General features: G+C 48.2%; 1 pseudogene; it reads left to right on the top strand.

Annotated features, from left to right (window-relative positions):
• The window catches only part of LOC101831848, a 32,432-nt pseudogene extending 9,642 nt beyond the window's left edge, over positions 1–22,790 (top strand).
• The last annotated feature ends 691 nt before the right edge of the window (positions 22,791–23,481 follow it).

Genomic DNA, 23,481 nt, shown 5'->3' with positions numbered 1-23,481 from the left:
CTCCCAAGCCTCTCTGTCTTCATGTAAATTAGGAGCAATTTATTCCCCTGTAGCCTCAGAACTTTATAAATATAGCCAGACCAGAAAGGCCATGAATAAAAGCAGGCCCTCGACCTTAAGCGAGAGTGCATTTCTTCTGATGCCTTTCATTTTCCAAGCAGGAAATTATACTCTTTCATCGGCAATCAGATTTCAAGAGAAGGTGCCCGTGAAGGTAGCCAAAACCCACTTTCTTCTTAGGTCTCATTTTCTGGGCCTTTCTCCTGGTTTAGTGGTGTTCTCTGTAGACTGGAGATGACCTTATCGTTTGACAAGCGATTTCAGCGGTAAGGGTGTTTCTGGTTACCATGGGCAGGAGACACCATAGGCTGCCAAAGATACCCTACAACCTCCCCAGTTTGGCTCGAGGGTAGTTGAGTGAAAAGAAAGACAGCTCTCTTCCAAAGTTTGACACCACTCAGTTGTTTCCTGAGGACAATGTAGTGAAGGCAAAGGAGAAGCCTTGTGACTATGTGAAATGAGCAGTTAGTAGTAGGAGTTATCTGAAGTGTGTGTGTGTGTGTGTGTGTGTGTGTGTGTAGAGAGAGAGAGAGAGAGAGAGAGAGAGAGAGAGAGAGAGAGAGAGAGAGAGAGCACATGCTCACACATGTATGCAGGGACCCTCAGAGTCCGGAAGAGGTTGTTGGAGTCTCTGGAGCTGGAGTTACAGATGGTTGTGACATGCCTGATGTGGGTCTCTTTGAACTCAGGTCCTCTGCGAGAGCAGATGTGCTTCTGTTTTCTGAGCACTTGCTCCAGAACCCATTGTCTTTGTTGACTGTTGTCTGGTACACTGCCCTGAACTCATTGGACTGTTGATGAATATTTGAGTTATTATGAGCTTCGGGACTTTACAAATAAAAGAACAATGATACTTATATGTAAGTCCTTTTGTAGACGGGTGCTTTCATTTTCCCTGGGTGAATGCTTCGGTGTAGGGATTTGGGGTTCTGTAATTGGGATGCATTTTATGTCTTAAGAAATTATCATGCTTATTTGAAAATAGTTTGTAATATTCTTGTCAGCAGTCAATGGGGGTCCTAGTTGATCTGTATCCTGGCCAGTATTTGCTTTGGCGATTATGTAGCTAGTTTAGTGAGTGTGTAGCTTAACTAATTTCATATTATTTTGCTTTGTAGTGTCTCATAACTTGGCATTCCTGAGGAACACCATCCAGGTGTTTGCAAAATGTTTCCTGGAATGAGCTGTGAGGAAGTCTTAATCCCCGAGGCCCCAGGAAGTACCATCTTTGAGGATGGGGTCTTTGAAGAGATGACTGCAGTGAATGAGGACCTTAGTGTGGTCCCTGACCCGATCTGACACAGAGACACTGCTGGCACTTGTCACCCCATGGTCTCATGTACACTTAGTGTTTCCCCTTGGGTCTTAGCATGCCTTGTAGGTTTTGCTTACATGGTACCCTGGAAATGGATCTCGGGCAGATGAGTTTGAGGTTAACGTTTGCTGAATCAGAGACGTCAGTCCTTTCCCTGGCCTTGGTTTTGTCAACCCTCTTGTCTGTGGTTTCCATAAGATCTTAAGTGTTTGGACCTTGCAATTCCTTCAGTTGTTATCCATCCTTTAAAAAAATAATTGATTAATTTTTTTTGTGTGTGTTTTTTCTGTGTGTATATCTTGTGCATTGTGTGTCCTTGGAGGACAAAGGAGGGCACTGAGTCCCCTAAGACCAGAGTTACAGATGGTTGCGAGACACCATGAGGATGCTGCGAATTGAACCCATGTCTTTTCTGCAAGAACATCTGTAGCAGGCTTTCTTTGGGTCGCCAACCAGCTCTCAATCATGACACAGAGACTTATTAGTTACCAATGCTCAGTCTTAGCTTGGGATCATTTCTTGCTAGCTTTTACAACTTACTTTAACCTCTTTCTCTTCATCTGTGTTTGGCCTTGGAGCTTTTTGACTTTCATCCTGTACGTCCTACTGTATGTCTGGGTGGCTGGCTGGCCCCCAGGCATCTCCCTCTCTTTCTCCCTTGTTCTCTCCTTCTCTTTCTCCTCTTGAGCCTAGATTCCTCCTCCTTCTTCCCCTCCTCCTCCTCCTGCCCACCAGCCCCACCTACCTCCCTACTTTTAGCTATTGGCCGTTGAGCTTTTTATTAGAGCAATCAGGTGCCTTAGGCAGGCAAAGCAGCACATGTTGGGGAAGTCTTACGTCAATAAAGCACTGTTGAGCCAATAGGAATCTAGATAGGTGGGGCTAGGAGTCCAGGAGGACTCTGGGAAGGAGAAACACAGGAGAGTCGAGATGTAGCGCCATGGGGTAGGAAGCCTGGAAACTTCTCCGGTAAGAGACATACTTAGATTAACAATTATGGGGTAATTACTTAAGTCAGAGGTAGCCAGTAAGAAACAAGCAAGGCCAACAGCTTCATAATTAAATAGCCTCCTGTGTGTTTGTTTGGGACTGATGCGGCTCTAGAACCAGGCTGGCGGGAAGGCTTCTCTCAAGGAAAAAGCCTCTCTTTACAAGCACATCTTCACCTTGTTAAACAAATGGAACACATCTTTGTCTAGTTAAACAAACATTCCTCGACAGCAGCCCGTGCTCATAATCACTTAGCCATCTCTCTAGCCCTGTCTGTTGGCTTTCTGACCAGCACTGTTGTATTTTTATCTTCTCCTTCCATGAATTATAGTATGCTTAGTGGACATTTATGGTCTGATAAGAGCTACTACTTGCTCACTTCATTATAATAGACCTTTGAACCGTTTCCCCAATGGTAAAATTTTATATGAATTTTTCCACATACACTAAAATTGTAATGTAAGGAATTTTTCCTCCAGCATGAGTAATTTCAAAACTTAAGAGAAGATCCTTTGTCTATTATATTTTTATCATAAATACCACTGGTTAATTTCAGCTGTCAAGTTGACATAGTCTGGAATCAGTTGGGATGAGAGTCTTCATGAGGGATTGTCTAGATCTGGTTAACCCTTGGGCATGTCTGTGGAGGACTGTCTAGATCAGGTTGGCCCATGGGCATGTCTGTGGAGGACTGTCTAGATCAGGTTAACCCTTGGGCATGTCTGTGAAGGACTGTCTAGATCAGGTTAATCCTTGGGCATGTCTGTGGAGGACTGTCTAGATCAGGTTAACCCTTGGGCATGTCTGTGGAGGACTGTCTAGATCAGGTTGGCCTATGGGCACATCTGTGGAGGACTGCCTACATCAGGTTAACCCTTGGGCATATTTGTGAATGACTATCTAGATCAGGTTAGACTATTGGCACATCTGCAGAGGACTGTCTAAATCAGGTTGGCCCATGGGCACATCTGTGGAGGACTGCCTACATCAGGTTAACCCTTGGGCATGTCTGTGGAGGACTGTCTAGATCAGGTTGGCCCATGGGCACATCTGTGGAGGACTGCCTACATCAGATTAGCCCATGGGCATGTTTGTGGATGACTGTCTAGATCAGGTTAGCCTTGCCTACATCTGTGGAGGACTGTCTAGATCAGGTTGGCCCATGTCTAGATCAGGTTAACCCTTGGGCATGTCTGTGAAGGACTGCCTACATCAGGTTAACCCTTGGGCATGTCTGTGGAGGACTGTCTAGATCAGGTTGGCCCATGGGCACATCTGTGGAGGACTGCCTACATCAGATTAGCCCATGGGCATGTTTGTGGATGACTGTCTAGATCAGGTTAGCCTTGCCTACATCTGTGGAGGATTGTCTAGATCAGGTTGGCCCAATGGCACATCTGTGGGGGACTGTCTATATCAGGTTGGCCCATGGGCATGTCTACGGGGGTTGTCTTAAATATTAATTGGTGTGGCAAGCCCCAGACTAAAAGTTGGTGGCATCGTTCCCTGAATTTGAGTCTAAACTGGACAGGAGCAGAGGGTGTGAGCGGAGCGGTAAGCACGCACTCATGAGCTCTCCCTCAGCTCTGTGAGGTGACATGACTGGCTGCTGCAAGCTCCTGCTGCCTGGCCCTGGCTCCCAGTGGCAGACCATCACCTGGGCTTCTGAGCTAAAATAAACCTCTGCCCTCCGTTGCTCTCCGTCATGGCAACAGAAAGGAAGCCAGGGCAACAACCTTACTTACAGCACATGAACTGGAACCCAGGATTTCCTTTCTTTCTTTGTCCTTCTAGGCTCTAAGAAAACAGTTCATCCTGTCATTGCCCAGACCTTCGCTATTTTTGCTTCCTTAGTTCCTGCAACGTCCACTTTAAATACTTCCTCTCTTAAAACAGGGAAGTGGGCACGGCTTCTTGCAAGGGCAATTTAGCTGTGACCGTCCCTGTTAAACACAGACTCCTCTTGGTAAGCGGTTTTGATTCTGGGAGCTTGTTCTGTTAAGTGTGCAATGGTCACATATTTATGGCCCCACAAATTCATGTCAAGAGCCCAGTCTCCCAAGTGATGGAATTAATTGCTGAGGCCTTTGGGGGGTGATGTGGTTGTGAAGGTGGGCCCTTCTTGAGTAGAACTGGGATCAGTATAAAATAGGCCTCCTGGGAGACTCATAGCCTCCCCATGCGTGAGCACAACAAGAAGGCATCACTTAGGAGCCAAGATTTATAACCTTATATGTCGTATACCCTAAATCTGCTGGCATCTTGAGGTTACATCTCAATTTCTACAAATTGTGAGAAATAAGTTTTTATGGTCCACAAATTATATAGTCTTCAGTGAGGTGATCATGAATAGATAAAAAGAAGAGATTATCATATACGTGTCCAAAGATGTATGCATGAAAATATTTGTTACAACATTGCTTATAATAACAGAAGTCTTAAAACTTAAACAATCACTAGTTAGGAATTAATTAAATACAACATGCTAGCAACCACATCGTAAAGATTCTGCAGTCACAAAGACAAGAGAAATGTAAGTATGTAAGTATGTATGCTCGTCTAGAAGTGTTTATGGAAGCAAAGTGTGGAATGCAGAATGTCATGTACAGAATTCTCATGTATATCTTGACCCTTTCAGAGAACATACCTCTTTATAAGATGTCACCAGATCTTAAGCAGGGAGCTGGAGATTTGGGGTTACTAATCGTGTGACATTTCAGGGAGACTTGCTTTTTGACACACTTTTGTCTTTTCTAAATATTGCTTTTGATTTTTTTTTAACCAAATTCAAGTATTTCTCAGTTTGAGATGAGATTTCTACTTCTGGCCATGGTCAAGAACAAAGACTGAATTTACTTTCTTGGCTCAATTATCTAACAGTATATAGACAGAGCTGTCCAGACACAGGCCAGCAGCAGGCGGAGGGGAAGGATATCTGAGAGGTGGGGACTAGGTGAGGCAAGCCTGGAGAATTTCCCCACCCAGGCCCAAGGGCAAGAAGCCCCGTTGCTGAGGTCCAGTGGTTCAGCAGTGGAGGAAAAACACACAGGAACCTGGGAAGTTTCTACAGGTGACTAGAACTTTTAAGACTGTATACCTGAGAGAGAAGAGCCGAGGGAAAGAGAGATCAAGGGGTCATCGGAGTGTCCTCCAGATTTTGAAGATGTGTGCTGAAGATGAGGCCGGGAGAGCATAGCATCAGCTGACTGAAGAACCCACTTCGCGCTCACAGGGACAAGGACAATGAGTGGCTCACACTCCCTCAGGTCTGGGCAGAAAAACTTGGGATGCACAGTGCATTCAAAGGAGTCAGTTTCAATGGTAGAGTAAAGGCTGACCGTGAAGCAAAGTTTAAGTCAAACTGTTGCCAAGTGACTGAACGGCATCCTCGTACAAAACTGGAGAATAGTTAAAGGATATAGGGAGCCGTCTAATACCCAAAAGAGAAAAATTCACAGTGTCTGGCATTCAGTCGAAATGATCAGTCATGCAAAGAGAAGAAAATATACCTTAAAATGAGAATAAAAACTAATCTATACAGTGAGACCCAGGGATGACACAGACAACAGCAGACAAGGATATTGCAGCAATCACTATAAATATATTGTGATGTGTTTCAGAATGTAAAAACTATTCATGCCAAAGAGATACATGGGAAAATGGAAGATGACCCAGTATTAAATTTTAGAAATGAAAGTGTACTAGGTAGTCTTAGTAACTAGATTGGATACCAAAGGAGACAAGATAATTAAATCTGGTGGCATAGGGATAAAAAATATATAGAGAGACACAGAGACACACAGAGAGAGCTTGGGTGCTCTATTGTATAAAAATAAACAGAGCATCACTGACCCGTGCAAAAACTTTATATAATGTAGCACACATGTACTTTGAGTTTTTTACTATTTTAAGAAACTATTTCCCAAGTTTGATGGGAAAAACAATGTATAGATCAAAGAAATGGAATAAATTTTAATCACAAGAAACACAAAGACACGATGATGCCATACATCTTAATCAGACTTCTTGAAATCAGTGACAAAGAGAAATGCTTCCAGTTGCCATTGGAGAGAGACACAGTGGAGACAGGAGCCTGACAGTAGACTTCTCAGGGGAGAAGCTGGAATTCAGGAGACGGTGGGACCCTTCCAAGTATTCAGAGAGCCAGCAGCTTCAAACTGCACACGTAGCCAAAGTAAACACCTGGGAAGAGGCGAAATCAACTTTTCAGAAACGTGAGATCTGAAAGGCTTAATTAACAGAAGACCCTCATCACAGGAAATAGAGAAAATCCTGCAGTCAGATGACAGCTGAGGTCAAACCAGAGTCTGGAGACGTTTAGATGAATGAAGAACACTGGAAATGAGAAATATAAGGGGAAATATTTGTAGTGGGTACTCACCCCGCCCATGACCTTGGGTTATTTGACCCAATGGAGGTGGGCCTTCTTTGCTGTGGTTAACCTCTTTAAAAGTTAGAGAGGAGCAGTCTCGAGCTCTCGTGTGTGGTGGCTGGATGTCTGACCACAGCTTCCAGTGCCCCCAGGGCAGATGGCTGTGGAGGCTCTCTAACTTATTGCTATACATGAGTGTTCCCCCAATAAATATTTGATATCCTTTTATTCATGCTCTCGTGGACTCCCTTGACACCACCCACACATGCTTATTTTATTTTAAAAATGTCTCAAGATAGAACTGTCTAAATAAAAAATAAAGCCATTTTATTACTAGTTTTTTTTTTCTTTCTTTTTCATACGTCCATGTAAGAGAGACTCAAATACTTAGAGCAAAGAACAGATAGGGCTCCAAGGGCAGGTAGGCAGTTTCAGCCAGAATTCTTCCTAAATACTTCTCCAGTCCCTTGCAACGCCCTCTTTACCCAACAGGTAATGTAGGAAGGGATAGGGTGTTTATTTTCCATATGTTTGGATGCCTCATTTCCAAGCAGCTCAGGATTTTCCAGCAAAGCTTTCTGTTGTTGATCTGTAGTTTAACCATTTTTTTCATGCCCAGAGAAGATATAGGGCATAATTTCTATCCTTGTAGAGGCATTAAGGCTCATTTATAGCTAAGGATCTATTATGGCATGGCTACTTTGCCATGTTTACTGTGTTAGCATTGGGCGGACGGCTCCAGTGTGTCAATGAGATTAAGACAGCAGTATGATCCAAGACCTGTGTGTCCTTGAGGAATCTGTTTCTATGCAGGAAACAGCCTGGGTTTTTCTAGTGCCTCTTAGAGGGGCAGGTTGAAGTTTCCAGGGTGTTTTAGTGTATTCACCCTGCAGGGGTTGAACCTGTGGTCTGGGCCATGTGGCCCATGATAACTATAAATGTATGTACGCAGCACAAAGCTGTCAATTGCACACCTCTCAAATGTGAACTTTGTAGGTGATGATGCCATGCTAAGTTAACACATGTGCAGGCATGCTCTCGTAACCTCAGGCTTCCAGCTGGAGACCTTCAGTGGGTTGAAACTGAGGGATAATAGTTTAATCATTAACTCGGGGGAAGTTAACCTCTGGCTGCTCTGAATTTACAATCACCCAACTACATGTACTGAAATTTCCATACAACGACAGAACTTGCTTGTGCTTCCACTTAGGAAAACATAAATGTTTTCTATATGACCAAAACAGCTGAGAGAGAGAGAGAAAGGGGGGAGAAGGAGAGGAAGAGGGAGGGGAAGAAGGGAGGAGAGAGAGAGAGAGAGTTTAAAAGTTCCTAAAATCATAGAAGCCACCTGTAGGAAATGAAAATGATGTTATTTCAACTCTGGGCTATGTTAGTGACTTCTAAAATTCACTCACAGGCCATCTGAGTATTTTGTTACATAGAGTTACATCATTGTGAAGTTAATCACCCTCACCCGTCAATGGATACAATGTCATCCTATTTGTTACATAGGGTTACCGTTGTAAAGCTAGCCATCATTACCCATCAAATGGATACTATGTCAGCAGGAGGAAGGGGGGAGAGGGATTCATATCTCAGGACACCACTGTTTCTGGCACAGAATAGGAAATCTGTCAGGCTTTGAGCTTTGCTTGCAAAGCTTTTACTCAGAAGTGGAAAACCAAAGTGTTTACTTTGCCAGAATTTCTTAAAGTAAATGGGCCCTAGATGGACATGATTTATCCCCATTCAACTTTATCATCCCAGGGTTTCATATAGGAGAGATTCAGCCTCTAACACCACTCAAAGACTGGTTAACAGCAAGGGTTCTGAAGCTTCCTGGATCTGAAGTTCCTAACGCCAGTGGGAGATAAAGTGGAATGTCCCTTGATCAGAACATGACAGATAAAGGATTGTACGGGTGTTCCTTTTAAATGAAAATAAAAGATGCGATCTGCAAAGAAATTGCATTTAGATCACGGGGGAAGAAAGGGAGGCATGGACCCATCTTTCACACTGAAAGGAAGGAGTAGCAAGGCCAGCAGTAAAATGCAGGGTGGGACCGTCAGTGTGCTTTGGGTTTTGGTCCTTGCCTTTCAGAATGCGCCTCAGGGTATTTGACAGCCATTCCATTTATTTCAGTCGATTCTTCAAGTTTAGCATACTGTAGTCCCAGAGCCCAAAAGAGATTTCTTCTACCTTGAAACTGAAATCCATTTGCCCTATTTCCATCTCATTAGTGAGTTGTGTTTTAACGTAATTATAAACACGTTCTGCAAATTGCATCAATGTGTGGCTCACAGGAACTGTGGTAAAGGAAGACTAGTTTAAAAGTGCTCTGAAAAGAATAAACGTTTTGAAAACCTGTATGTATGTGGTACAGGTATTGCATCTCTAGGGGAAGAGCTCATTTGAGAAGTAAAAGAAATGCTTTTTACTTAAACATGAGAATTGGGAACTAAAGAAACAATTTTTTTTAATTGTCACATAGGAAAAATAAAACTCAGAAGACAAAAGCGAAGTTGCTGACTGGCTGAAGCAGGAAAGGCAGGGGGCGGGGAAAATCCAGATAAACATTCCTGCTCCTCCACGCTGCCCTCAGCCGCTCTGAGCCATGAGAAGATGCGGCAGCCTCCATCTCATACCACTGTCTGAAGGAGAGAAATAAAGGTAAGATGCTTAGGCAGGCTGCTTTCCCAAGTGGCTGCCTACTTCCCGTCTGCTTAACCTTGGACGTCCATTCTCTCTTTGTGCCTTTGTCCCAAAGTCCTATGTACACTTCAGGGTGCAGCTCCAATCCCATTTTGTCTCTAAAGGCTTCCCTGGTCTTTTTACTGAGATGTGGCATCATTGTCCTATAAGGTCTGATAATCATATTTCACTTTTATGTATGTCAATAAATTTGATATTTATTTATTTATGCAGTATATTTGAGACAGGCATCTAACTCTCATCTAGTCAAAGATGACCTTGACTTCTTATCTTCCTTCCTCTGTCTATGGAGGCTGGGATCACAGCATGCTCCACTACCCTTGGTTTTCTGCAGGGTCTGGGGGCTGAAGCTAGGTGTGTGTGTGTGTGTGTGTGTGTGTGTGTATGTGTGCATACAGACACACCAGACACACCAGACACAAGCCAACTCAGCCACACCCCCAGCCATAACTATTGTTTGAATATACCCTTGTGACTCGGGTCTATAGGGATATGGCGGTGAGTGAGACTGTCGGGTAAGCCCTTTGGAGAACATCTCTAACGGCAGGTAGAGCGCGGCAGAGACTAGAAGAGAAACTGCACAGCATAAGGCAGCCTGGGTTTTTCTTGGTGGGGAGAATCAGGCCTAGTGCCTCTTAGAAAACCACCCAGTGCTCTTAACTGCAGAGTCATTTCTCCAGCCCCGTGATTATCAATCTTAATTCACCTGTAACCCTTAAATCTCCTTCTGGTCCTGGGGATTACTGTGGGATATCTGTGGGGACTGTTAATAAGCCTAGTGGCTTTATTAGGAAGGCCAGCTCAGTATCTCCAGAGCAGAGACATTGCCAAGTCACTAATCTTTCCAAAAGCTTGATTTGGTGGTGGGGTAATTGCGGCACCTTCGTTGGGAGGTTTGGTGTTGATGTTTGCCATGTGTGCTTCGAGGGTCCAGGACACACAACACTCCGTGAGTGTCGGCTGTTTCACTGGAGAACATAAGCAGGATGGGCCTGGGTCAGAACCCCCTCTTCTCAGCTCCACAGAAGCCTGTATTTTCCTGGCTGGCTGTAGACACCAACATTCCACTATTGCCCTTTGAGCATCTTGTCACTATTAAGCAGTCCCTATATCTCTTTGGCCTGGCCTAGCATAGGAAGGATTCCCCGGGGAATGACTGAGTTGAACTGTGCTACCACTAAGACAGGGAAATTGAGCTTTTCCTAACCATGAGACATGAAAACCGATGGACATGTGATGGGGGTGTAGTCAGAGCACTTTTCCTGCGTGCCTGGGCCTTTGGTTTTACTCCCCAGCCTTGGGAGATGTCAACAACTGAAGTGTCCTCAGATCCTTGTTTATTTCCTGTCACATCTTCTTTCAGCATGTGGGACATCCTATCATTTCCTTCTGTGACACCTTCTCAGACGAAACAAAGCACTCATCGCTAAGTCAATAATTTATTGTTACGGAAAGTTAATCATTTATTGTTATGGAAAGTTAATTATTTATTGTTATGGAAAGGATTAATTAGGAAACATGATTTAGTAATTTCTGTATTTTGTTAGCAAGCAAATTTAGGAAAACAATCAGCTGTTGGAGGTGATTGGTCTGGGTACAGAGTGGCAGCCAGACAAGCTTAGAGTGCACCTCAGTTCATATCCTAGTCAGGGTTTCTGCTGCTGTGGCAAAATCCCATAACCAAAAAGCAAATGGGGGGTGGGGGTATTTGGCTTACACTTCCATATCATCAAAGGAAGTCAGGACAGGATCTCAAACTGGGCAGGATCCTGGAGGCAGGAGCTGATGCAGAGGCCATGGAGGGGTGCTGATTACTGGCTTGCTTAGCCTGCTTTCTTATAGAACCCAGGACCACCTTTCCAGGGATGGCCCCACCCACAACGGACTGGGTCCTCCCCATCAATCACTAATTAGGAAAATGTCCTACAGCTGGATCTTACGGAGGCGTTTTCTCAATGGAGGTTCCCTCCCTTCAGAGAACTCCAGCTTGTGTCAAGTTGACGTAAAACTAGCCAGTAGATTCCCAGAATCATAGAAGAGAGACATTAGTGATGGGTAAGCTCATTCCTGCCTGTCCTGTGGAAATGAAGAGTGGAATGGAAGGAGCCCCGTGTGACACTGGAGGACAGCGCTTTTCAGTGAAATTCTCTCTACCCATCTGCTCCCCTCAGCGGTGTCCTCTCTGTGGGTTAGTCTGCATGTCCTTCAATAGTGGGCTTCAGCGGTAAAGGGGTCCTATTATTAAATATGCACATGCAAGAGGAAGAAAAGCACCATCATTAAAGACATGACCATCTCTGACAGACAAAGGAAGAAGAGACATTTCAATGAAATGTGATCTTTTTCGTAGTGACTGTAAGAAGGGGAAAATGTGGTTTTGAGAAAATGAGGAAGTTCTAATTAGGACAACAGGCTCGAATTATCTCAAGGAAGGCACACATCCTGAGGCTGCATGACCACAGGGAACACACCCTGGGGTGCAGAACCCTGCTGATGGGCTGTTGGACGGTCTGGTCCTGTGGGATGTTGGGTCGACCTGTATCTCAGTGGAGCTCGATGAAACTCTATGGTGATGATTCTTCTGCAGGAGTCTGGGAGTCAGGTTTGGCCAGTAGAAGTGTGCCCGTGCCCTCCGGAAAGTGTGTGCATTGTCCTGGGACATCATCCCTTTAGATCTTAAGGCTAGCGAGGGTGAGTCTCGGTTTTGATATAGAAGACCCCAGGCTGTGTGGCAGTTAAGCTCCTTTCTCCACATTGTATCCAGGAGCCACTCCGTGTCCGATACACTGTTGCAAGTCATCAACTGTTGATTTGCAATGAAATATTTTAAAAAGAAGGAGTGAATCAGAAGCTAAAGAGCCGTCCTTGAGATTGTCTCCCATCAGCAGATGGCCCTTTAAAGTCTTTCCTCTCTCGAGCTGATCAATTTCAAGGCCTGAAGATGACGACGGTGAGTGGTTTTCTCCCGGCAAAGTCACAGCGTGCAAGAGCAAGAGCGTCGTGTCCGTGAAGGCGAGAGTGTTTACACAGCGGTGCCCATCTTGGGATGCTCTGCTGATGTTAGCCAGTATGTCTGGAACTGAGGGAAAGGAAACACGAGTGAATGTGTGTGCAGAGCACAGCCCGTCGTCTTACAGAACTTGAGATGGAAACAGGGAAAGACATATGGCTTCCACCCCGGAGGTCTCCAACACTGCACTAAAGGCTGGAATCACCCCGTGTGGGAGCATGGGGGCGTGCTTGTGAACACTGCCTCTGAAACATGTACTGGACACACTTCACTCCTCCCAAAGGACACCACCCAGAGTGTCACCCTAAATGACACATCTTCAATGCCCTGTGCTGCTATGTGTGGCTTCCAGAACAGCGATTTAGTTCCCAAAGTCAACCAAACGAGACAGCAAGAGAGCTGTTTCCAAAAATCAGACCCCTGCAAGCAGGAGGCTCTGACGGTAGACCAAAAACTAATGGTCTCCTATTCCCAGCCTTAAATATGATAGCTAAAATGCACTAAGAAAAGTCGGTCCCAAAGTCTAAGGCATAAGTCTTCACGTCCTCAAACTGGGCAAAGTGTTTTAATACTGCACCAGAAGTTACTAACAGCAAAAGAAGATGCCGTATATGATTCAACACGATTAAGAGGTTTTCTGGTTCAAATAAAACAAAAAAGACAACCTGAAGGGGTGGAGGGGGAGTTGATAAATCATACTTATGACCAGGGACTCGTATATAGTTCATGTAAAGAACTCATGCAGGGATAATAACAAATAATCCAATTGATAATGAGTTGAGCTGGAGACACCTTTCTCCAGAGACGGTTACATACACAGCCTAAGATGCATGAAAAGATGGTTAATATCATTATTAGTCACAGGACAAACACAAACCTAAAGGACAACGGCGATGCCGGGATACTTGGCAGTGGAGAATCGGCTGAGAGCATGCCAGGCCCTGAGTTCGATACCCGAGTACTGAAAAAGCACACATGTGTACACAGATGATGAGACAAATATAACTGGAAAATAAAGGCAAATCAGTGTTTGGTGGAGACGGTAGCACCACCATGCGCTGCTGGCGCGGCTCCTTGGAAAGCAGATTGGCAGCCCTCTGTGTCTGGCCCCCAGGCGGCACTCTGCGCTGTGTGTTCAGAATACAAAGACAAACTACATCCACACAAGGACTTGTGCATGAAGGGTCACAGCGGTGCTGTCACAGTTCCTGAAAAATCGGGAAGAGCACACCTCTCGGTCAACACATAGATGGATAAACACAGGGAGTGTTATATATTCATGAAAAGAGTAGAGCCAAACCTGGCGGCCTTTAACCCCAGCACTCGGGAGGCAGAGGCAGGCAGATCTCTGTGAGTTCGAGGCCAGCCTGGTCTACAGAGTGAGCTTCCAGCCCAGCCAGAGCTACGTAGTGAGACCCTCCCCCACGTAAAAAAATAATAATAAAATGAAAAGAAGGAAAAGAAAGAGGAGGAAATGAAATATGCAGGCATCACGACAAAAGAAGAATCTTGAAAACCTTGATGCTAAGTAAAAGAAGCCAGTCACAAAAGGCTGTGCATTACACAAGTTGATCTATATGAAATGTCCACATAGGCAAATCTCTTTCTATGTAAGCAACGAATCAGTGACTGCCAGGGGCCAAGGATTGGAAGACAGAAGGGAGGATGAGCGAACAGGTATGAGATCTCTTTGGGGGGTTAACTCTAAATTCAGATTGTGGCCGTGGTTATATGATTCTGTGCTTCTATGAAAAAAAAAGTGTTTGAATGAGGATTAATATGGCATCGTAGTAGCCTCCGTATCCTCGGGAGTGCGCCCCACGACTCTTGGTAGAAGCCTGGAACCTCAGAGGTTACTGAACCCGGTATGTACAATGCCTTTTCCGTGTCTCAAAGCACGGCTGTAGCGCCCAGTCAATGACCGTGTTCGTGTCTTATGCCCGCTGCCTTCTCTCTCAAACTTCCTGCACGTTGGGGCCACTGGTAAATAGGGAAGGGTCCCACAGCACTGATACACTGATGATGCTGGACAGACTAATGAGCCCCACAGTAAGAAACTAGTGAGTGCTGTAGACGGAGTGAATCCGCCACCACGCCACTGGCTGGGTGTAGATGGAGTGAATTCGCCACCACGCCACTGGGTGAAGGACTGATCCGAACCCAGGGGCAGGATGCTGTGGGATTTCACCATGGTGATGCTTGGAACAGTGTGCAATGAGAAACTTAAAAATAGTTTGTTCAACACTTTGGGGCTGGGGTGACTGAATAAATGAAGCCAACCTCAGATGAGAAGGGGGTTTCTTCACGAGCATCTCAATAAAGCTTTTTAAAAGTCAAAACCCATTAAATAATTACAAAATGGACATCTCTCTCAGATGAGTGCCCACTTCCATCACAGCCCGCCTTCCGTCAGCCTCTAGGTCAGAAGTGACTGAGACCACAGATGTCACAGAAGGATGGACATTCTGTGGCCTAAAAACCTTCCTTTTTGCTTACATAGCCTGAATATATCTTGAGATTAGTTATTATTTTAAAATTAGAAAAAAAACCACATTGAAATGAACTTCTGACTTCTCTGGAAAAAAAATCAACCTAAACTATAATAAGATTTAAAAAAAATGATGGTCACACCAGCCATGCATTTTCTCACACGGAAAAATGAGGCTGTCTTCTTCAGAACCACCGTGCCTTGCTTAGTTTGTTCCTGTTGTCATAGCAACATACCAGAGTCTGAGTAATTTGTAAAGGCAAAGGTTTATCTTGGCTCATGGTTCTGGAGGGTGGAAAGTCTACGATCCAGCGACTGCATCTGGCCAGGGCCACGTGTGGCTTCAATTTACCGCAGGGGGAAAAAACCCAGAAGGTCAAGTGGTGTCCTGGGAAATACGTGAACTGAGGCTAACCTGGCTTTTAACCAGGCTTGTGGCTGGGCCTCCACAGACCCGGAACTCTCTGGGGGAAGCAGGGGCCCCTGGACCGTATCCTACCCCTCCCCCCCAATGAGTCCCACCTCTCAGATTGTCACATTGCCGAGCACTGTGGTTAGAATGAACTTTGGGGGAGCGTACCTGAATCATAGCAGTGCTCCTGCCCCATCTGCTTCTGTAAACCTACCTCAGGTCTCTTATTGGTCACCTGTTTTATCTCTAGGGACATCTGAGTTTGCAACAGCATCTGAGACCTTTTCTGACCTCAGAACTGTGTGCTTTAGAGTTGTCTCAGACTCTGTTTTCTGATTGGCTAATCCTGCGGTGGCTTCCAATCCTGTATGCACAACAGGCTCTAAGGAATCTCATAAACACATTCACATCGGGGTCACATCCCTGAGTCACAAAATCTGAATCTCTTGGTGTGGGAGTCCAGGGTTAGTGTTTAAAAATAAAAATTGAAAGATTCCCCAAATAATCCAGCTCCTGCAACTAACTCCAGTGCTTGCCTGAAGCATTGGGCTAATCTTCCGAATCTACGTAAGGCAAAGATTTTAATTCTGATTTACTTTTCAGTTGAAGTAGGGCTAGGGAAGAAAGGGTTCAGATAGATGAACTCTTTAGGTGATATTCGGTAACATAGGTGACTGAATAGGTGCCTGGATGGACCTAAAGTGTCCCCTCCTATGTGTGCGTGCATGTGCACATGTGTGTGCATGTGTGCGTGCGTGTGTGCACGTGTGCACGTATGTAGGTGGAGGCTAGAGGTCAGCCTTGCGTGTCATCCCTCAGGCTTGCTCACTAGGCTGGGTTAGCTGGCTAGTGACTCCAGAAGCCTCACCTTGCAACTCTAGGTGTCCAGACCCCTACCACCTCACCTGACACTTTGACATCGGGTCAGGTGTTGGAACTGAGGTCCTCACGCTACAGCTGGTAACGTCGTTTCTCTCATCATATTACGACCGCAGTCTTGCAGACATGCATGGCCAGGCTGCTGTGCCTTTGCTGCCTTGCTATTTTTAGCTAAGTTGTTTTTGCTTGTTTGTTTGATTTGAAGAGGAGTCACCTGGGTCGGCAAACACGAGACATTACAGTGGCTTTTCCCTAGGTGGTGAGTAGCATGAAGGCACCCGACTAAAGTCTCACTATCTGCAGATGGAGAGTTTGGCGACATTCTGCAGTTGGGGCGGGGTGTGTAAGGGGCCCCTTCGCTGTCCATCTCTTGTGAGGTTTTGCTAAGCCATCTCTTGACAGGAAGGTCTGAGTAGAGAATGGGTAGCGAGAGGACATATGGGCGCCAGAGAGGGTTGGGCTCGGGGTGGGCACCTTGGAAAAGGTTCTCGAGCATACCTTGAATGGACCGAGAGGTGACAGCGACGCCATGCCTACCAGTGCAAGCCTGGGAGATATTCTAGGTTGAATCTGCGCTCGAGCAAGCACGCAGATAACAAACACCCTTTGGGAAGTGCGTGGCTGCAAGCCTGGGTGGTGGTGGGCTGGGGTCCGAGGCCACCCTGGCTGAGGCCGGGCCGCAGCACCAGGGCAACGGGGAGGGGGTGGTGCTGCCGCTGCACCTGTGCGCCCCAGCTTAGCTTCGGCTGCTGTCCTCACCCCGGCAGCCGAGCCCCGTGCTGTGGAGTGGCTGGGCGAGCGGGGCTGGGGAGGGGGGCGCGGCTGCGGCCGAGCTGTCCAGGGGGAGGCGGGAGGAGGGAAGGCGCCGCCGCCTCGCTCGCCCGCCCGCCCGCCCGCCGCCGGCGACACAGACGCTGGGAGCGGCAGAGGCGGTGAGTCGCACGCAGCGCCTTCCCTCCGCTGGCCCGGAGTGGGAGCCGCAGCTGGGCGGTCTAGCCGGGGAGTGGGAGCCCGGAGCTGAGACCGACTGGGGAAGAGGCGGGAGCAGGGGGATGGAGGGGATCGCGGAGCCCTGGGAACCCGGTCCTGGCTGCTCCTCCCCAGGTGCCACCCGCCTTATCAGTGTCACCCCCACCCCGCCACCGCACGCCGGCCACCGAGCTTTAAGCCCATAACCCCCCCCCCACGCGCGCACCACACACACACACACACACACACACACACACACACGCACACACCCAGGCTGGTGGCTGGAGACGAGAAGGCAACTTTGCAGGGAACCCAGCAGAGCGCGCTGGCTCAAAAGGGGGCGTTAGCCAGCCCGGCGGCCGGGGCGGGGGTGGGGTGGGGGAGTCCAGAGCATCCCCGCCCGGGATCAGGGGCATCGGTCCCAGCCCAACAGGGTCTGCAGAGGCGGCGGCTGTGAAAAGCCACCGTCTGAGGCCTGTTCCGGAGGTGGGTGGCTGGGGAGGGGGCTGGGGACAGCGTCAGGCGCTGCTGGACCCTGCGGCAGCCATCGGCTGCCTTTTGGAGCAAAAGATTCTGCTGTGTGGACCTTTGCGGGGCTGGGGAAGTGTGTACTGGGGGAGCCGCGTTCGAGAGTTCTCAGTGCATACCGGTTTATTTTTAGCTGCGGAGAGGCAGGATGTGCAAAGTGGGTTGTATCAGCCCGGGAGGGGCAGGAGGTCTCCCTGTCCGCAGGAAACAGTACACAAGTTTCTCATTGCAGATGCTCGCTGCAACTTTCGTGCGGGGTGGGGTGGGGGGGAAGACTCCAATTTGTCTCTTCCTGAGCGTGGGTCTATCTGAGGCTGCAGGCCGGGCTGGCTATGGGGATTCGCGTCCCTGCACGGCAGCCCCCACGGAAGAGGCAGGTTCCACTCTGCCGGTGGCTAGTTTGAAACACAGACTCTGGGCTGCCAAGGTTCAGCTCTCCGAGATGGAAACCACACAAGCCTCAGCCCAAAGTTTCCCCGGTCCTGACTAATTGAACAGAACAGATGCAGGGCTCTGTGTTACCAGGGGCAGGGTGGCTGGCAGGGGTTTGCCAGGCCGGATCGGCAAAGTCTGTGAGACGCCTGCGTTTCCGTGGCCAAGGCAACGATACCAGGGGCTGCAAAGGAGGGGTGGCGGGCGGTGTGGTGGAGGGAAAGGTGGGGGGGGGGCGCACAAGAAACGGGGTGGCGCTGGGGCAGAGAAGCTACAGCTCCCATACCCAAGCCAACACCACTGAGGACATTCCCCATGTGACTCGGCAGCCAGAAGGTTCGATCTGAGTTCTGTCTCAGAGCAGAGCAGCTCCTACCCACCCGCCTCTTTGGCCTCTTCTGTGGTCCCTGAAGCAAGAAGGAAGCTACCTCAGGGATGCCGTGCAGATGGGTTGTAGCCCTCCGACGGCTAAGCATCAGGCCAGGTGGCAGTCAGGCAAGGAGCCGTGGCCCTCATTTATGTTTCTGTTGTTGATGGGGCTCCTCCTCGCCTGAATTCCAGCTGCCTGGTTGCTCCCAATCAGATCCTCCTTGTTCCTTTTCTGTTCTCCATCCCGTGGACAGCCATTCTGAAAAACAAAAATCTAAGCCAGCCTGTCTGGCCGATTTCCTCCAAAGGCGTCTCAGAAGCTTCCAGATAAAAACCCAAACCCCACGAATGCACAGTGGTGGCTCCCATTTCATCAGCCTTTCCCCCTCCCCCCCCCAGCCTCCCCAGGCTGGCCCTCCGCACTGTCCATGGCTCCCTCCTTCCTGTCAACCCTTGTGTCTCCTTCCTACCCAGATGCTACTACAGGGCCCCAGCAGGCTCCCCCCCCGCACTCCCCTCCAGGGCTGCTGGCCCTGTCTCATACAGACCCCTTTTGCTACTCCATGTAGTGACCCACGCGCCAATCTTCCTGCCTGCTGGGACTGGGAAGGGGGAGGGTGGGAACTCGGGGGTTTAGACAGATGTTTGTTGAGTGAGTAAGTTAATGTCAGTCAAGCAAAAGTCAGTCTCTTTCACTCAGGCCAGAGTTAACTATGGAGAATAATAAAGAGGAGAACTAAACAAGTCTTTGCCGTTAATAATTCGTTATAATAAGAGCATCAGAGAGCACTGGGGCAGCAAGGGAAGGGCATGCCACTTTAATTTTCCACATGTGTCCTCCGCCTTAGCCTTAGCTCCAGTGTCTTCCGTAGCCTAGGCTAAGCTATAGATGCACAATGGTCCTGCCTCTGGACACTGCGTTCTGGGCTCATAGACGTGAGCTTACCACACCAAGCTCAGAGGTGCCGTGAGTGTCCCAGCTGCGGGAAGCAGACTAGCCACGGAGAAAAATTGCAAACTCCTCTTTCTTTATTTCTCCCATATGCCTGGTCACAGGGTGGAAACACATCCCACGTGCTCCGGACGGATACCGCCATGACCAGCCTGACCCTCTCTAGCCCAATGGTTCACGACCTTCCCGGTGCTGCGACCTTTAATACAGCTTCATGCTGTGGTGACCCCCAACCATAGAAATCTTCGTTGCTACTATGTAACTGTAATTTTGCTACTGTTACGAATCGTAAATACCTGTTGTGTGACCCCAGTGGGGGTCGCGACCCACATGTTATGAGCCACGGCTCTTGTCCTTCCTTAGAGTATAGTTTTCTTCTGATGATGCGGGTCTTAGGGTCCCACGAGAATGAGAAGCCTCCTGTCCTTAAGTCCCAGGGTCACTTTTCAGGCAACTTGACGTGTCCTTCAGCTGCGTCTCAGAGTCAGCTCTACCGCTGCCTGTAGGGTCCTGAATCGAGCTAAGATGGTGCCTTGCCCTCTGCAGCCCCAGGCTGGCTTCAAGCTCTAGAAAAGACGTTTAAGCAAAGGGTATTTTTTCCTTTTTTTTTGTTTTTGTTTTTCGATACAGGGTTTCTCTGTTTTGTTTTCGAGGCTGTCCTGGAACTCGCTCTAATAGACCAGGCTGGCCTCGAACTCACAGAGACCCGCCTGCCTCTGCCTCCCGAGTGCTGGCATTAAAGACATGCGCCGCCACCGCCTGACTATACTTTTCTTGTTTTTAAAAGGCTGTGAACAAAACAGAGCACAAAGAATGATGTGTGATACAGACTTCCTTCTTCATAGAAAAACCTGGCCAGCCACAAGCCAGACAAGTGGCTTTCGCTCTGCATGTCATCTCTGATTGATTGGTAGTGGCTGCCTAGGAAGCTGGGGCCAGGCTCAGCAGGAGAGGGGGCTGTGGTCAATTAGTGATGTCTGTCAGGGAGCGGGATTAGGAGGTGGTGACAGCTTTTGGCCTCATTCTTCCTATCCTAGAGAATGTCTTTGGGAGGACGGTGAAGGCAGGAGTCAGGGACAAAGCACACGGAGTTAAAGCCATGCCTGCCTTCGAGAAGGCAGGAATTCCCACCACGATGATAATCAGCCACCCCAGATAACGCATTTTCTGTGGACCATGTGCTCTTTAATCTTTGCAGTAACTCTCCCCCCACCCTTGAAACATTAAAAAGTTTTTTTCTTTAGATTTATTTATTTTTATCTTCTGCCTTCGAGCGTTTTGCCCGCACATGTGTATGTGTACTATGTGTGTGCTGCTGTGTGAAGGGGTATGAAGAAGGGCCATGGATTCCCTGGGGCTGGAGTTAACAGTGGTTGTGAACCACATGTGGTAGTGATAATCAGACCTGGATCTTCTGCAGGAGCAAAAGACGTTCTTAACCCTTGAGCCATCTTCCCAGCTCCAGAAAAACAAAACAAAACAAAAAAACAAAAACAAAAAAAAAAAACAAACTTATTTTAAGTAGAACTCAAGTTCTCTTGTGTCAGGAGCTCCCAAACTCAGACTATTTTTCTGTTTTATTTTGTTCATATGGATGCTTTGCCTACGTTGTGTATATGTGCAACGTGTGCCTGTTGGATGCCCTGGAAATGGAGTTGTGGCTCAAGCCCCGTTAGCAGAACCTGCCATCTTGCTTGCTTGGTTTGTCCATTTGGAGCTGATGATGGTTTTAGGCTCCATGTCACTGTGGGAGAGCTGGGGGGGGGGGAGGACAGTGGCCCTTACACAGTCTGGGCTTATACCCAGGGAGAAGGAGGGAGCCCTCCCTCAGCACTGCTCACAGCGGCCTGTTCGGGCACAGTGTGCAGTGTCGTAAGTTAGATCCCGTTTAGCTACTGAGCCAGAGGCTGAGGAGCAAGGCTACTTCTCTCACACAAACCGGAGGCCACCAGGAGGCGGGGCGAGAATCTTGGGTCACACAAGACACTGGCACTCTCACTTTCCAGATAAGGATGGCAGGCCTAGCATCCTGCAAACTTGCCCAAGGGCACGTGACTGGTAAGCAGTGGAGTTTGGGGTTGAACGTCACAATCTATGCGCTTGGAAATGCACACCTACTGTTTTGTGAACGGGATGTTTAAAGGGAGTCCTATGGACCCATCCTCTCTGTTTATGAAGAGATGGCCCCATAGCTTGGAGACGCGGAAAGCATCTTCTGACTGGAGAAAGGGAGGAGAGGGAAGGCACAGGTCCTCTGACTGGGCCTCTGCTCACGCATTCGAGCAATGATTCAGGGCCTGTTACGACATGCTCGACACTGAGCAGGGTTCTCAGGACCCAGGCCGGAACGGGCTCCAGCTCCTGTGTGAGTCACTTTGCGGTGTCACCAAACGCCTGTCATGGGTACCTTTTTCGCTTGGTTTCTGAAGGCTCTGCTCAGCCCCTGGCTTTGGGAACAGCATCCTGGGAGTGTGTGGCAGGAGAGGGTGATTTCTCCTCAGGGTAGCCAGGGAACGGAGAGGGGATAAGCAGGGGCTGGGGGCAGGATGCCCCCTTCATCCCACACTGTGATCCACTTTCTCTAAACAGGTCCCTCCTCAGAAGACTTACAGACTCTCCCAAAACAGCCTCACCAACAGTGGACCTACACTTTAAACCCTTACCATTCAGTCCACCATGTTCCTTTTTTTTTTTTTTTTTTTTTTTGGTTTTTACGAGACAGGGTTTCTCTGTATTGTTTTGGAGGCTGTCGGTCCAACCCAGCCTCGAACTCACAGAGATCCGCCTGCCTCTGCCTCCCGAGTGCTGGGATTAAAGGCATGTGCCACCACTGCCTGGTGTGTTCCATCTTTTAATTAACGTAGGGAACAAATCAACTTGCACTTGGAATACAGGGGCGCAGTGTAAGAGCTGAGCTCGTTTGGTGGGGACAGCAGCCCTGGGAACTCGGCTTGTGTACTAGGTGAGGAATGAATATTTCTTGAATACGTTAAAATGGTGACTAACTGTAATCACTGTAAAACTTGCCTTTTTAACTGTTTTAAGTGGACAGTTTTGTGTCACCAAGCACATTTGTGTTACTGTACCTCTGCCCACCCTCTCCTCTTTCTGGACTGAAGCCCTGGGCTTATTAAACAGGGGTCCCCCATTCTTCTCTCCCCTCAGGCCCTGACTACCACCTTCCTCCCCTCTGTCCCCGTGAGTCCGAGCACCGCAAGGATGCCATAGAGTTGGCACTGTACCTATCAGTCACCTTGTTGCGATTGGCTTATCCCACTTGACAGCATGCCTTGTCGCCGTGCTGTGACGGCTCTCAGGACGTCTTTCCTTCTCAAGCCTGAGTACATTCCATCACACGAGAGTAGCACATCTGGCTGGCCGTCTGTCTGCTGCTGGGCACGGGCTGCGTCCGACTGTTGCGATAGTGCATAGCACCGCTGTGGATATAGACATGTAGGTGTATTCTCACGCTTCCACTTTCAATTCCTTTGGTTGTGCACTCAGACCCAAAACTTCTGGATCACACGCCGTCCTGTATTAATCTCTGGTAACCACCAGACTGTTCTCCACATTGCTTCCTCTTCACACACCGACCAGCGGGGCGCAGGGACTTTGGTTTTTCTGCAGCTGGCCGTCAGTGTTGTTCTTTTTAACGATGATGGCTATCCTCACGGGCGAGAAGGGTTGTCGCCTTGAAGGCAGGTCGGAATCCGCAGGTGAGGGGCTGGGGGGGGCAGACTTTGAAACTGATTCTAGCGATACCGGGAACCCCTGGAAATCCGTGACCCGTGACAGCAGCACGGGCAGGAGGCTCCTCACAGGGAGGGGAAGACAGATGAGGTTGCAGAGGGCTGAGGGGTTTTCTCCACACCCAGGTGACTGGAACAGGACCACCTCTGTGTGGCGTTGACTCTGGGAAGGGAGGTCAACATGGCACTCTGACATTTTTCCTCTGATGTGTTGACTGGTTGC

This window comes from Mesocricetus auratus, unplaced genomic scaffold (genome assembly GCF_017639785.1).
Source record: "Mesocricetus auratus isolate SY011 unplaced genomic scaffold, BCM_Maur_2.0 Super-Scaffold_100023, whole genome shotgun sequence".
Classification (NCBI taxonomy): Eukaryota; Metazoa; Chordata; class Mammalia; order Rodentia; family Cricetidae; genus Mesocricetus; species Mesocricetus auratus.
Note: the sequence above shows the minus strand (reverse complement) of the source record. Positions and strands in the feature narration are given on the sequence as shown.